Source organism: Capsicum annuum, chromosome 12, assembly GCF_002878395.1.
Source record: "Capsicum annuum cultivar UCD-10X-F1 chromosome 12, UCD10Xv1.1, whole genome shotgun sequence".
Classification (NCBI taxonomy): Eukaryota; Viridiplantae; Streptophyta; class Magnoliopsida; order Solanales; family Solanaceae; genus Capsicum; species Capsicum annuum.
In genome coordinates this window covers 143,118,060-143,131,499 of record NC_061122.1, presented here as the reverse complement: position 1 = coordinate 143,131,499, position 13,440 = coordinate 143,118,060, and the positions used below count along the sequence as shown (strand labels likewise).

Genomic DNA, 13,440 nt, shown 5'->3' with positions numbered 1-13,440 from the left:
TTTATTTATGAATATCCTATTTACAAAATAAAGATTGTATACAATTTGTTTTTGAATTTTGATCAATAAATATTTTTTAAGTTAATGGAGTAGATTTTTTATAACTAAAATTATTTGGAGGGATATTATTATTTTGATAAATTGAAAGAAGTAACTCATATTGAATAAATTGAAAAAGATTTAGAAAAAAATTAAAGAAATTTGAGGACATTTTTGTAAATAATAATAAAATTTGTAAACTAATTTATTTGAATAAATTTATTTGTACAAATATAAAAAAAATAAAATTAAGAAAATAAAAAAAATATTTAAAAGAATTTGAGGGATATTTTTGTCTTTGTACATACTAATCCCATGGTATTAAAACTTATGAATTACTAATACCATCATATGTGATGTATTAGTAATACACCCTATAATACCATGTAGGGTGTATAACTAATACATTGGTCCAAAATCCTACCAAACATAGTACTAGTTAATACTACATTTAATACATGGACTATTTCTTCTAATACGTCCTACCAAACGACCCCTAAGTTCTTACCCAACTAGTCCTTGATACAGCAAGACCCTTAATTGGTCTCTTCTGATGTCACTACTCACTGTAAGTGTTAACAGCTAGGACTTGCTATTTACTGCATGAAAAGATACCTCTAGCTTTTAAGCACCAATAATATTACAACAACTGTAGTTTAGTGGATTCATCTCATGCTTACAGCAATGTTGGTTTGACAGTTTGTACCAGCGGCTTGTGTTTTTGGCTCATCATAGAGTGATTGGCACCAAATATTTGCTAGAACAAAGTAATTTCCAGTTTCTCATCCGTGGGCATTTGATATTTGTATGTTAGAGCTATCATAGACCTTATTTAGCATGTTTGTTCTTGTAGGGCAAATGAGTCCACAGACTATATGATCTCTCTACCAGCTCATGGAGCTGTTATTGGAGTGTGGTTTGGTGCTTGGCCAATGCCACTTGATTGGAAAAGCCCATGGCAGGTATGTTACCTGATTGTCAAGGATTCGAGGTTCACAATATAGAGATTTTAGTGCTTTTCATGGTGTAGATATTTCAATTTCAGATGCATTATTGTATTCACTACAGCTTCAGTAGTCCACAACACTATCTTTTGAGAGTTGCAACGGAAAGATAGAAAAAATTTATTTCTTCAAACAAATTCTTCTCTGAATTGTTTTAAGAAAGTAGAGCTACCTCAATGAACCTTACTCACCATAATGAACCTTATACATATAAAAGTAGGATACCCAGTTCTTCTAGAAAGCAAAGCATCCGATAGCCATTTCTAATTTTCTTTGGTGGTGATTTTGGTTAGAAAAAAAAGTTTTTCAGGGAGTGGCATTTGTGCACACTATCCTTCTGGTGGCTTGATTTGCTTGATACCATGAACGTTCTATGAAGTTATTTGTCCTGTTCTTGTGTCAAATTTTTTGGCGCTTACTTGTAGATGGTTTCCACCTCATCGTTCCCACTACTCAGATTAGTATCACTCGCCCTTATGGAAGACACACACATCTGCTGGAAACATGTTTGTGTTGTTCTGGACACATCCAAGAGAATCATAGCTTTGAATGAAAGGTGTTGGGGATCTGCTAGATGATTTCTTTTAAAGTGTACTAATTCATTTACCATAAAGAAGTATTGTATCCTGCTATACTAGAATGAATGCATAAGATAAAGTGATCAAAATGATGGAAGAAAAAAGATTGGCACTATATGGATCCTTTTTGTCGAGGTAAGATTAGATTGCATTGCCATCTGTAAAAAATTTTTGCTTGAGTTAGGGAATCAGTTAAGTCTGCTTTATTAAGTCTACTTTGTCAACAGGATCTCCATATCCACACTGATTAAGTAAAATAGAACAACTTGTGCTATATCCTGATTCTAGGAGTTTCTAAGATATGCCTCGCATTATCATTTTGGTTATTTGAGCATATATGATCATTACAAAGGCATGTAATTTGAATTTTTTTTCTTGCTTGAGGTATGCTTGTGTAAATAAGAATAAAAGCTAATTAAGTACCATGCAAAGCACTTTTATTATAATGTCCTTTTATGTTTTTCCTCTACTAAAAAAATTTCATCAAAATTTACATCACTTGTGAGATGAATGGACACAGTAGGATTTAAGGTGAAAAACGGAAAAGGCAGAAGCAGTTTTATACCGGAATTGTTTCCCACATTTGTTTGTATCAAGTTGCGTCTTAGTTCTTGTTACTCCTGCTGATTCTCTATAATTATCTTAGATGTACCAATTGTTAGCTGTTGCAACTGCACATGTTAAATGTATATTTCTTGTGTAATCGCTTTGCTTGATCAATTTGCATAATGTTACTAGTTAACAAGGTCATAGTTATTAGTGACTCACTGAATTTGCATTTGTTACAAGTTAATTAGGTCATAGTTATTAGCGACTCACTGATTCCCTTAGTGCTTGATTTCATAACTCCATAAAACTGTGCTTGATTGCTAATTTATTCATATGCATTTTCATTTCCTAGGTCTTAGAACTGGAGGGAAAGATTCTTTTTATATTTAGGTTATGCGCTTCATGAAAAGATGACATTTTCCTATTTTACAGACCTCTGCATGGGGTTGGAAAATGTTTTAGTAAATGGTTTGTCCTCATTCATGGAAATTGGTATTTGCACGTAGGAATGGCCTATTTGTGTGACTTATGGAGCTATAGCTGGTTACCTCGTGGGCAGGGGTGGATCCAGAATTTTCAATGAGGGGGTTCAGTAGTACATATATGGACTAGTCAAGGGGATTCAGCCTCCATTATTTATACATAAAAAAATTTTTACCATGTAAAAATAGTATAATTTTCTGACGAAGAGGGTTCGGATGAACCCTGGAATACATGTACATCCGCCACTGCTCGTGGGGCTTGTGGCATCATCGGGCTGTATTTTCTTCCGTAACCACCAGCAGCATCTAAAAAGAAGAGTAGTGTCTGGCTTCTGGAATCAGCCAAGGACAACCCATGATACTACAACAATAGTCTTGGGACTTGGGACGAAGTTGGGCCTTTGTTATTCAGCTGCATAGAAATATGATGGAGTAATATGATATCCAATTTTGCTCTCTTCCTAATTTCACTTATCTTTTTCTTTAATTAAGTATATTTTGTTTTTAGTTGTAATTCAATTTGGCAAATTGTAAAAGACACTCAAGAGGAGATAATGAAGTTCGTATAGAAGAATAATTTTGCAAATGGGAAGGGGCTTACAAGGTGGAGAATCAAATTCTCATCATTTAGGTGAAAGTTTAGGTATTTGTTGTAACCAAACGAGAAAGCCCAAACTCAATCCAAGATTCTCAAATACTAGTACACGTTAACTTCAAGATTATGGACTTGCACACGTTCACTCTTCGTGGACAATTCGGGTTGCTAGCAAGTTGCACCATTTATTTATGCTTTCTGAATATGCCTTTTCCCTTCACAATATTGCTTTTACTATATCCATGCTTATTATATGTGTCTTATTGCCATCTCTAAGTGGACTTTCAGAATTTGGGACCTAATTTTTATAGGGTCTTCGAATTATTCGCATCCTTTTTTTCTTTGTTGAGGAGTTCTACGTATCTCTCTGGGATATATTTTCATCCCACTTAGTTTAAAATATCAAATCCAAGAATTATTTAGACACTTAAGGATTCTCTCTTTTTTTCCTTTTTCAAATGAATTCCACCTTTAAAGTTTTTCTTTATTTGCCTATTCGTCTAAATAAATAAAATATAGGACATTTCGATGCACTAAAATTTTTACTTTGCACAAGAGAAAAATATGTTATCTTCTTTAGTAAACTTTTTAAGTTTTGACAATCTACTCAATCCCCATCTTCCTTGGCAACGAATACTTGTCAACAGACGTAGGATAGACACGAGGGTGGTGACATGTTTACTACTGACAAATACATTATGACATTGTTATGTTATGTTGTCTTGTTCTTGAATCTCACTTTTGAGTTGCAGTGGATAATTAAAATAAAAAATTCTGAAGTGGGGACATGGCCAAAGACTATAATAAATGTCTTTGCCTTTGTCTTGTCTCCTTTTGGATTTTCTCTCTTCTTTCACTTACAATTTGCTTCTTTTTTGCCTCCTTATAAAATTGTAAACCATTAATGCTAAAGTGCAATCACAAAGTTAAGAACACCTCCCAACTTTAATTTGAGGGGATATATCTATTGCTAGAAGTAGAATGAGTCAAAAGTCGATAAGAATGTCGAAATCAAAAAAAGGAAATGTAATTTATTCAACATCAAGGTGATTACGCCAATATGTATAGCCAATGTAATCCAAGTTGACCATTAACAAAACTTACCAAAACTTAAATAGGTATTTATGCCGTCCGTCTGGTACTTGAGATAAATGATCATAATAATTTAAGAATAGTCAAATTTTTATCACATATATCAAATAACATGTTAACTTTTCATGAAAAACGATTGATTCATTAAAAATACAATCACATACCTTTTTTCGATTATGTTTAGTAATTAAACAAATCATGAAAGAATACACGAACAAATTATAATTCATTTAATAGGAAAATCCGTTTTATACTTGTTTCCTTTCGTATTAGTTGTCTGCTTTCTTCATGACATGCCCCTTAAAAAATTATAAATAAAAAGGATAATTTTACTAACCCTAAAAAGCTTTTCTAAAACTAGTTTTTATTTATAATAATATGGATAATTAATAGACGACCAATTTAGGACTACTATATATACTAAATAGATATTGATGGCTTGTGTTATATGTTATTTTTTGTTTCAATTTATGTGACACAAATAGAATTTGAAAAAACAATTATATTTTTAATATGTTTTTAGATATTTTAAGTGGTTAACTATTGTAATTTATAGTGTTTTTTATGTAATTTTCAAATAATATATGTTTACTCTCTTTGTCCAGATTTTTGTGGCATTGATAGTCAATTTAACGTTTTAATTATTCTATTTATAATACTTTTTCTTCTATTTCAATTTAAGTCACACTGATATAATTTCGAGAGTAATAACTATTTAGAATTGATATAACTATTTAGAATTGATCAAACAACGTTATTATAAAAGATACTTATAAAAAAAATTTAAGTAAGCCTCATATAAGATGTCAAATTAATTTAAAACATCAAAAGTTAATTATTATTTTATGTTTATTTTATTTTTTATTAAATATTATTAATTTTTAATATTAGATAACTTATAATAATTAATTTAAAATGATATAATAAAATTATGATTGAAACAGTTAAACAGACATATTTATTTATTTTTTTATTAAATATTGATAAAGTATTAACTGCTTCACATTTCTGTATAATAGTGAAATAATATGAACAGGTAATATATATAGGATGAAGAGAACACACGAGGTCTAAAAATATTAATTTTGCTTTTTAGTTGAGTTTATAATTTTGGTCAAAGATTTCATCTCTTCTTTAAATTCACTTTAATTTAGCTAACTTCTCTTAACTCCTCCATTCACTGTTGTTTTTATTTCAAGCAAAACAGTGTTAATTTCAATTTCAGAATCGATCCACTTCTTCGTTTCAGATTCTCACCTAAAATCTAGTAAAACTCACAAAAGATCATTTTCTTATACTAGCTGCTCCACATGATGAAGTAATCTCATGGATAGATCAGAAGGAGATTTTTCGAAAGAACTTTCAGATAAATTTAGCGCCTTCATCATTATGTTAAAAGATGAGAAGTTGAAAAGATGGAGGTAAGATGGCAGGGACGAAGGTTAATAAATAAAAAAGAATATAAATATTAGTGAGACTGGGTGTGTTTGGTACGAAGGAAAATGTTTTCCTAGAAAATATTTTTTTGAAAAATAAGTTGATTTCTTACTTATTTTTTTTATTTGGTGGATGAAAAATATTTTTCGAAAAATATTTTATAGTGTTTAATTAGTGAATGAAAAAATATTTTTCAAAACATACATTCTAGTGTTTAGTTAAAGCGTAAAAATATATTTTTGAAAAATAATTTTTGATCTCAAAAAATATTTTTTTAGAGTGCGTTCGATATGAAGGTGGAAAAATATTTTCTAAAAAAATAAATTATTTCTTACTTATATTTGTGTGATTGTTATGCAAATAGGATAAATATATGTTTTCTAAAAGTATTTGTATACATTTAACAAAAATAATAAGAACGAATAGAATAAGAAAAAAGTTTTGAATTTATTTTAAAAAATAAATTAAAAATATTAAAAAAAAAATTGAAATGGGGTTGGTAGGTGGGAGTTGGGGTTGGCAAAATAGATAATAAGAATGAGGTAAGAAAATAATTTTATTTTTTAAAAAAATAGATTAATTTTTTGGGGGAGTTGGGGGGCTAGTTGGGGGTGGGGATAAGAGAGAAAGAGTGGGGTAAGAAAAAATTTAAAATATTATTTTTTAATAGGGAGTATTGGGGGGTAGGGGTAGAGGTAGGGGAGTGAGGGTAAAAAATTGAAATTTTTAAAAAAATTAATTTTAAAAAATTAAATCTAGGAGGAGATTGATAGGGGGTTGGGTAGGAGAGTTAAGAAAAAAAATTGAATTTTTTAAAAAGAAAATTCAATTTTTTAAAAAAAAATTAATTTTTTTCCTGAAAGAAGATAGAGGTTTGAATTTTGGGTTTTGGATAGGGGGTAAGGTAAGAAAAAAATTTAAAATATTTTTTTAATAGAAGTGGTAGGAGGCGGGGTGGGGTGGGGAAAGAGGATTGAAGGTCGGAGTAGTGATGGATGATTTTGAGAGTTTTATGAATATTTCAACTTAAGAATGAGGTTGAAATAGAGTTTTGAAAAATATTTTTCTTACTTTTTTTAAGGAAAGCCATTTTTCTTAGAATTGAAAAAAATAAACTAATTTAAAAATTATTTTTCAAAAACTTTAAGTCAACCAAACATAAAAAAATTAGAAAATATTTTCTGATAAATATTTTTCTTCGTACCAAACACACCCTCTGTATTGTCATCTTTTATCTACTAGTTGAAATAGATTCTAGTTGTAAAAATTTGAACACAAGTAGATAAAAGGTAAACACTGTGACTCCCTAACATTTATCCCTTTTATTTTTTTATACTTCATCCAACATCCCAACGATTCCAACATTTCATCTTTTAATTTGATGATAAGGACGCTAGACTTGCTGAAAATTCTTTCTAGAGTTCTCTTTGTAATGTATTCAAGAGACTTGAGAAAATTAAGTGTGAGGTGACAAATAAATTTTAAAATTAAAATTGATGACAATTTTGATCTACTCAAATTAAATTTCTTTTAATTAGTGATTAAAATAAATTAAAGTGTAAAATATAATTTTTTTTTTAACTATTTAAATTTTTCAAAAGTCTTCCAACTCTAAGGGTCCGTTTGGCCATGAAATTTTTTTCTTTTTTTTTCGAAAAAAAATTTCGGAATTGAAAATTATGATGTTTGACCATGAAAATTTGAAAAATAATTTTGAAAATTTTTTCTGCAAAGGAAAAACAGGTTTTTGGTGTTTTCACAATTTTCCAACTCCAATTTCAACTTTTATTATTATTACATATAACCTCAATCTTTTAAATTTTTATATAAAACTCTCCTTATAACATTATTTTTTCAATATTACGTCTATAACAGTTTTAAAGAATAAGATAATTATAATTTCAAACTTAATGCTATCCTAATTAATATATCTCTTTTTCTCTCTCATCATTATTTTTCTCCCTTATTTAAGACATTATTTTATTGTTAATGATCCTAATTACTATAATATAATAATAATAATAATTTTGTTGTTGTATTACAGACGTTTAAGAAATTATAGTCGTGTAATTAATAATGGATAATCGTTTTCTATATTTATGAAATTAATAAAGCTGTATCAGATTAGTTTACCACTGCCACAAATTATTCTCATTTTTAATTTGATTATATATATTATATTGTGTACATCTTTATTATACTATTCAAATATAAATAGTTTACACCATATATATGCTAAAAATATAAATCGGTGATACATATTTTTCATAAAAAAAATATGTTCAATTTAACAAATTTATACCTTAAACTGCAACTGCTACCTTTATATAGCATAATACTTAGTATCTTTATACACAAAGTATTATATTTATACCCATAAATATATAAAGTATTATATTTATAACAGAAATATACAAAGTATGTTATATAAAGTTTATATCATGTGTATACCATATACACATATATAAATATACAAAATATTAAGAAACATACTATAAATAGACAACGTATGTTATATATAAAGTTTATACCATGTATATATCATATACACATATATAAATATACAAAATATTAAGAAACATACTAAGCATATTTATATATTTATGGTATTTGATATAATATATCATAAATATACAAAGTATGTTTACATAGAAATAATTTATTCACACACAGTAAAATCTTTCATGTATAAGAAAATTAAAGAAAAAAATTAGCGGCATCATAAAAGTTAATAACAATTCATCACTTCATATTTTTTAGGAACGAAAAATAAAGAAAATAAATTAAATAAATTTCTAAAAAAATAAATTTGTTTGAAAGATAATATTTGTTACCTAAAAAATAGGAAGCAGTGATATGTTAATATAACATCCATATTTAAAATTTTTCAAATATGAGAAAACGGCTATTAATATAAATATTATATATGTCATAATTAAAATTCATTAAATATGGCCATGTATATGTAATTATTTTTATAAAAGTGGTTAATTGTGTTCTTTTCTCGTTAATGGTAAATTTTAGTTGGGTGATTTTGATAGTTTGTAAAAGTTGGGACATAAAATCATATTTTAAAAAAAAAAATCAAAAGTAAAAAAAAATCAAAAAAATCATGGTCAAACACAACTCCAACTCCAACTCCAATTTCAACTCCAACTTTAACTCTAACTTCAAAAAATTGTAATTTTGATGGTCAAACGGCTACTAAATTTCAAATTTTAAAATTTTCACATTTTCTTATCTTTCAATCTTTCTATTTTTTTTCTTTAATCTTTCTATTTTTTTTTCTTTCACCTTCCAAATTTCTTTCTCCCCATCTTCTTCTTATTATTTTTTTCTCTCTAGATTTTTCTCTTCTTCCACCTTCTCTTCTTCTTTTTTTCTTTCTCTTTTCATTTTGTTCTTATTCCTTTTTTAATCTTTATGGATTATTTTCTAAAACAAATTTGAGAAGTTTAAAAAGAAAATTTTTGATTTCATTTAAAAATGAATGAAAAATAATTCAGCAAATTCAGCAACTTGGAGAGTTGCTTCAACAACTATCAAAGTTGTTACAATAGTTACTGCAACTTCAACAGTTGCTGCATTTCTAAAAAAAATGTGATTCGAGAAGAACGCATGAAAAAGTGATATTTATAATAAAAAGAGAGATGGTGGTGCTAGTGGTGACGTCGAATGAGAAAATGATATTTGTTGCGGTATAAATAGCGATAGTGAAGGAGGAGAAAAAAGAAAAATAAGCGATAGTTATGTAGAGGAAGAAAATAATGATGAATCTGAAAGAGGTGATACTGAAGGAACAGGCGGAGGAGGGAACAAAAAGTGTGGAGGAGGAATAATAGTGATGGTGTAGGAATCTTTATATAAATATGGTGCAGAAATCTTTGTGTAAATAGTAAAATTTAACAATTTTAAAATTAATGTCATTAATATTACTCTTACAATTATCACCTCTACTCAGTGTTTAAAACTTACATCACTCTTTTTTTAATTTTAAATTTTTTTTTATCACCCTTAATTACTTTGGCCAAGAGACTTGATCAGGCGGAGCAGCCAATGTTAGAAATAGACTTGGTCATAGAATTTAACTTAGTTTTGCTTAAAAAGGTGAACTGAGATATATTTGATAGAAGAGGCGTTGTTTGAACTTGCGTTAATCCTCTTTTAATAGATTTCTTTGAAATAAGTTGAATTTACATGACAGAATTGATCGTTCTGATTTAAATAATTCATGTAGTTGTGAAAACAGCATATTGAGATAAGTTACAGATTCTTTTTTTACTGGATGCTCAATTTTGCAGGTACTATCAATTTTATTGATTTTCAGCCATTATCAAAGAAAACACAAAAGCTCGTTCTTCTAAAGAGGCAACATTCACCAAAATATTAGACTAAATCAGCTAGAAAAAAAAGCACCGGACTAAACCACAACATGAAAAAAGATTTGAAGTTCTTACCTTTAAAAGAAATTTCAGTAGGGGCATGGTCTTTTGGTTCTCTCAACTGCTTTTTCGTTCTTAGTGTATGATATCAGTCTCATTGAGACTCAATCTGCAAGAGGCGATCAGGGGATGATGGAGTCAAAAAAACGATGCAATAATGTGTATTTGAGCATATTTCTGCTAGAAAATAGGCAAGAGTTATCTATTTTGTTGAAGCATGAAACTTATGCTTATCATTCAAAGGCAGAGAGATTTTGATATGGGTTGAAAGCTTTGAGGTCCCTAATAATAGTTAACTCTCAAGATTTGATGATTTAAGGTTTGATATTTATCTAATGGGAGCTTAGATCTATTGTTGGCAGCTAATAGATCTGAATTCTTTACCAAAATCATCCTTATTATTTCACCCAAACTTTAATTTCATCCTTATAATATGTTACTAAACTTAAAACATCCTTTAAATTTTAAAAACTTGATCAAAGACATCCTTGTAAATTTTCTATTCTGTTATATTTTTCATTCATTTCTAACGAAAGTTTATTTATTCACGTGACTTTTCTACTTTTCTTTCCCTATAAGTTCCTCATTCTCCATAAGAACACTAAAAACTTACTTTGTACGGTCTCTCTCCAAAAAAATAATTGTCCATAATTTTTTCTGCCCAATTATATCTTCCTATTTCTTTTAGTTTGAATACTCAATTTTCCCACGTATAGTTGTAAAGTGGTCTGATAAATTGTATCATCTTAAGAAGTATGTATGGTTTAGAATTTTGCATTGATGATTTTAGATATAACTAGTATATGTACCCACGCGATGCACAGATAATATTAAAATATTATTTTTAATTATTTCATACTAGAATGTATCGTTTGAATATGTTAAATCATACTACCTTAGAAAAAATTATAACTATCATATTATTTCTCAATTAAATGAAAAAATAAAATAATTTTTTTCTCCCCCTCTCCCAACCCACCTAGCTCCCACCTCCACCTCCAATTTTTTTTCTAAAAAAAAAGTATACATATCCCCTTCCCCGTCTACCCTCCCTCATGTTATATAATTTTAATATTATTTATTATCACTTTAAACCATCCTCCCTCATGTTATATAATTTTAATATTATTTATTATCACTTTAAACCATATCAATGTTTGTTACTTAACTTGCTCTAACCAAATAATTAAAGACAAAAAAAATATAATAAGAGTTGTATTCTCAATATGATATCCTTGTATATTTTTACTTTATAATACAATTAATATTCATACCCATGTGATGAAAAACATTGTGAAAACTTATAATACGACTTATAATTTATATTACTTTAATAAATAGTCTATTATCATCTTATTTCTTAATTCAATGTACTTAATAAGAAGTTTTCATGAATTCAATGAATAAATAAAATATGTATTAGAATATCTTATAAGTTTCTTAAATAATTTAATTTTCTTCTACTTATTTAATAATATCTATATTGTTTTTATTTAACTTATTGCTCAAAATTATATCAGAATTTTTATCGGTGAAAAATATTTTATTTTTAATTTTCTTAAAATTAAGTAACCCTCACGACTTTGAACATTCACCTTTAATTTTTTATGTACAATATACATTAATTATTTTCAAAAATTAATTCAAAATATTTATATCCTTATATTACCTGCATTTTATTTTCATTATTTAATATTTTTATTTTTGACTCATTTTCTGAAGATTACTTCTTTATCAAAATCTCAATATGATTTTTAAGTACATGCACACAAATTAAAATAACCTACAATCTATTCAAATGTAAATTCAAACATTAACCAAATTATATTATTTTTATTAATTTAATTAATCTAGACATTGAAAAAAATTAAAAACAAAAAATAACTTAATCCAACATATAGAATTTAGCAATTATGTTCGTTAACTAAGGAAAAAGTTTCATCATCTCACAAAATCAACTTAGTTTTTTTCTATTAAATTTTTTTTGCATCTAAAAGTAAAGAAACTTAAACCTATATAATTGTCTATAATATCTTTTCTATAACTAGTAATACACTTAATATTTGTATCACTTGAAATCAAAATCAATTTGTGAGGCATAAAAACTTTGTCCATCGTATAGAAATTTGGGGCTTTAGGCTCTAGGTGACAAAAGAGCTTTAAAATGAGGTGTGGGTGACACAAGTTTTAATAATTGAGTGGAGGTGACAATTACTTTATTAACGATTAAGAAAGTAAGAAAAGTTTGAAAATAACCCACAAGTTTTTAAATTTATACTTTGATCCAATGTAAAATCTAATATAACTAGAAATATAGGGAAAAAAGGGACACGTTTCTCTCTCTTCTCATTTATTGAAGTTTTCTCTCTCTTCTTGATTTTTGTTGTTCATTATTGTTGCTTTATTCATCATCTTCTTCTTTATTATCATCATCTTGCTCTTCATTATCATCTCTTCTTGTTCATCATCATCATTTTCTTGTTGTTGAATATTGTTGTTACCACTACTATTGTTATTTGATCTAATTTTTTAGGTCAAATTTTATTCGTATATCACTTGAAAATTACTTATAGGCGATTTTAGTAAGTAAAATTATAATTTTTAGTTGAATTTCTCATCTAGATGTATCTGCTACTGCTGTTTTTTCAATAATAGATAAAACATGTAATGTGAATCCAATAGATGAGTAATCTGTTGTAATATATTGACTAATCTGTTGCAATATATTGAATAATCTATTGCAATAGATGAGTAATCTGTTGCAACATATATGGCTAATTTGTTGCAACAGATTACTCATCTGTTAGATTCATATTATAGTGTTGTAACATGAATCCAACATAGGGGTCATCTGTTGCAACAGATTACTCACTTGTTTCAACAAATGACTTATATGTTGGATTCATATTGCATGTTCTATCCATTGTAGCAGTAGCAAATATACCAAATAAAAAATTCAACAAAAATCATAATTATACTTACAAAATCACCTATGAAGTAATGTCCAAGTGATATACGAACAAAATTTGACCTAAAAAATACATGAAAAAAATTATGAAACAGGTAAAGAAGACAAAAATAGTGTATCATACATCAAATGCAAAGGGATCAAGGGGACAAACATTTGAGTTCTCCTAAAAATATTTAAGTTTCCTAGTATTTTAATTGCTTTCTAATGGATGACCCATCTATTATTACAATTTTTCTATCTATTTGATAATT

At 27.7% G+C, this 13,440-nt stretch overlaps 1 long non-coding RNA gene across 1 annotated transcript; it reads right to left on the bottom strand.

Moving 5' to 3' along the window:
* Positions 1–2,616: 2,616 nt before the first annotated feature.
* LOC124889242 lies at positions 2,617–10,719 on the bottom strand. Its single transcript, XR_007047947.1, has 2 exons — positions 10,234–10,719; positions 2,617–3,064 (listed from the first exon to the last, which is right to left on the bottom strand). It is a non-coding gene; the product is annotated as an uncharacterized LOC124889242 (long non-coding RNA).
* Positions 10,720–13,440: the final 2,721 nt, after the last annotated feature.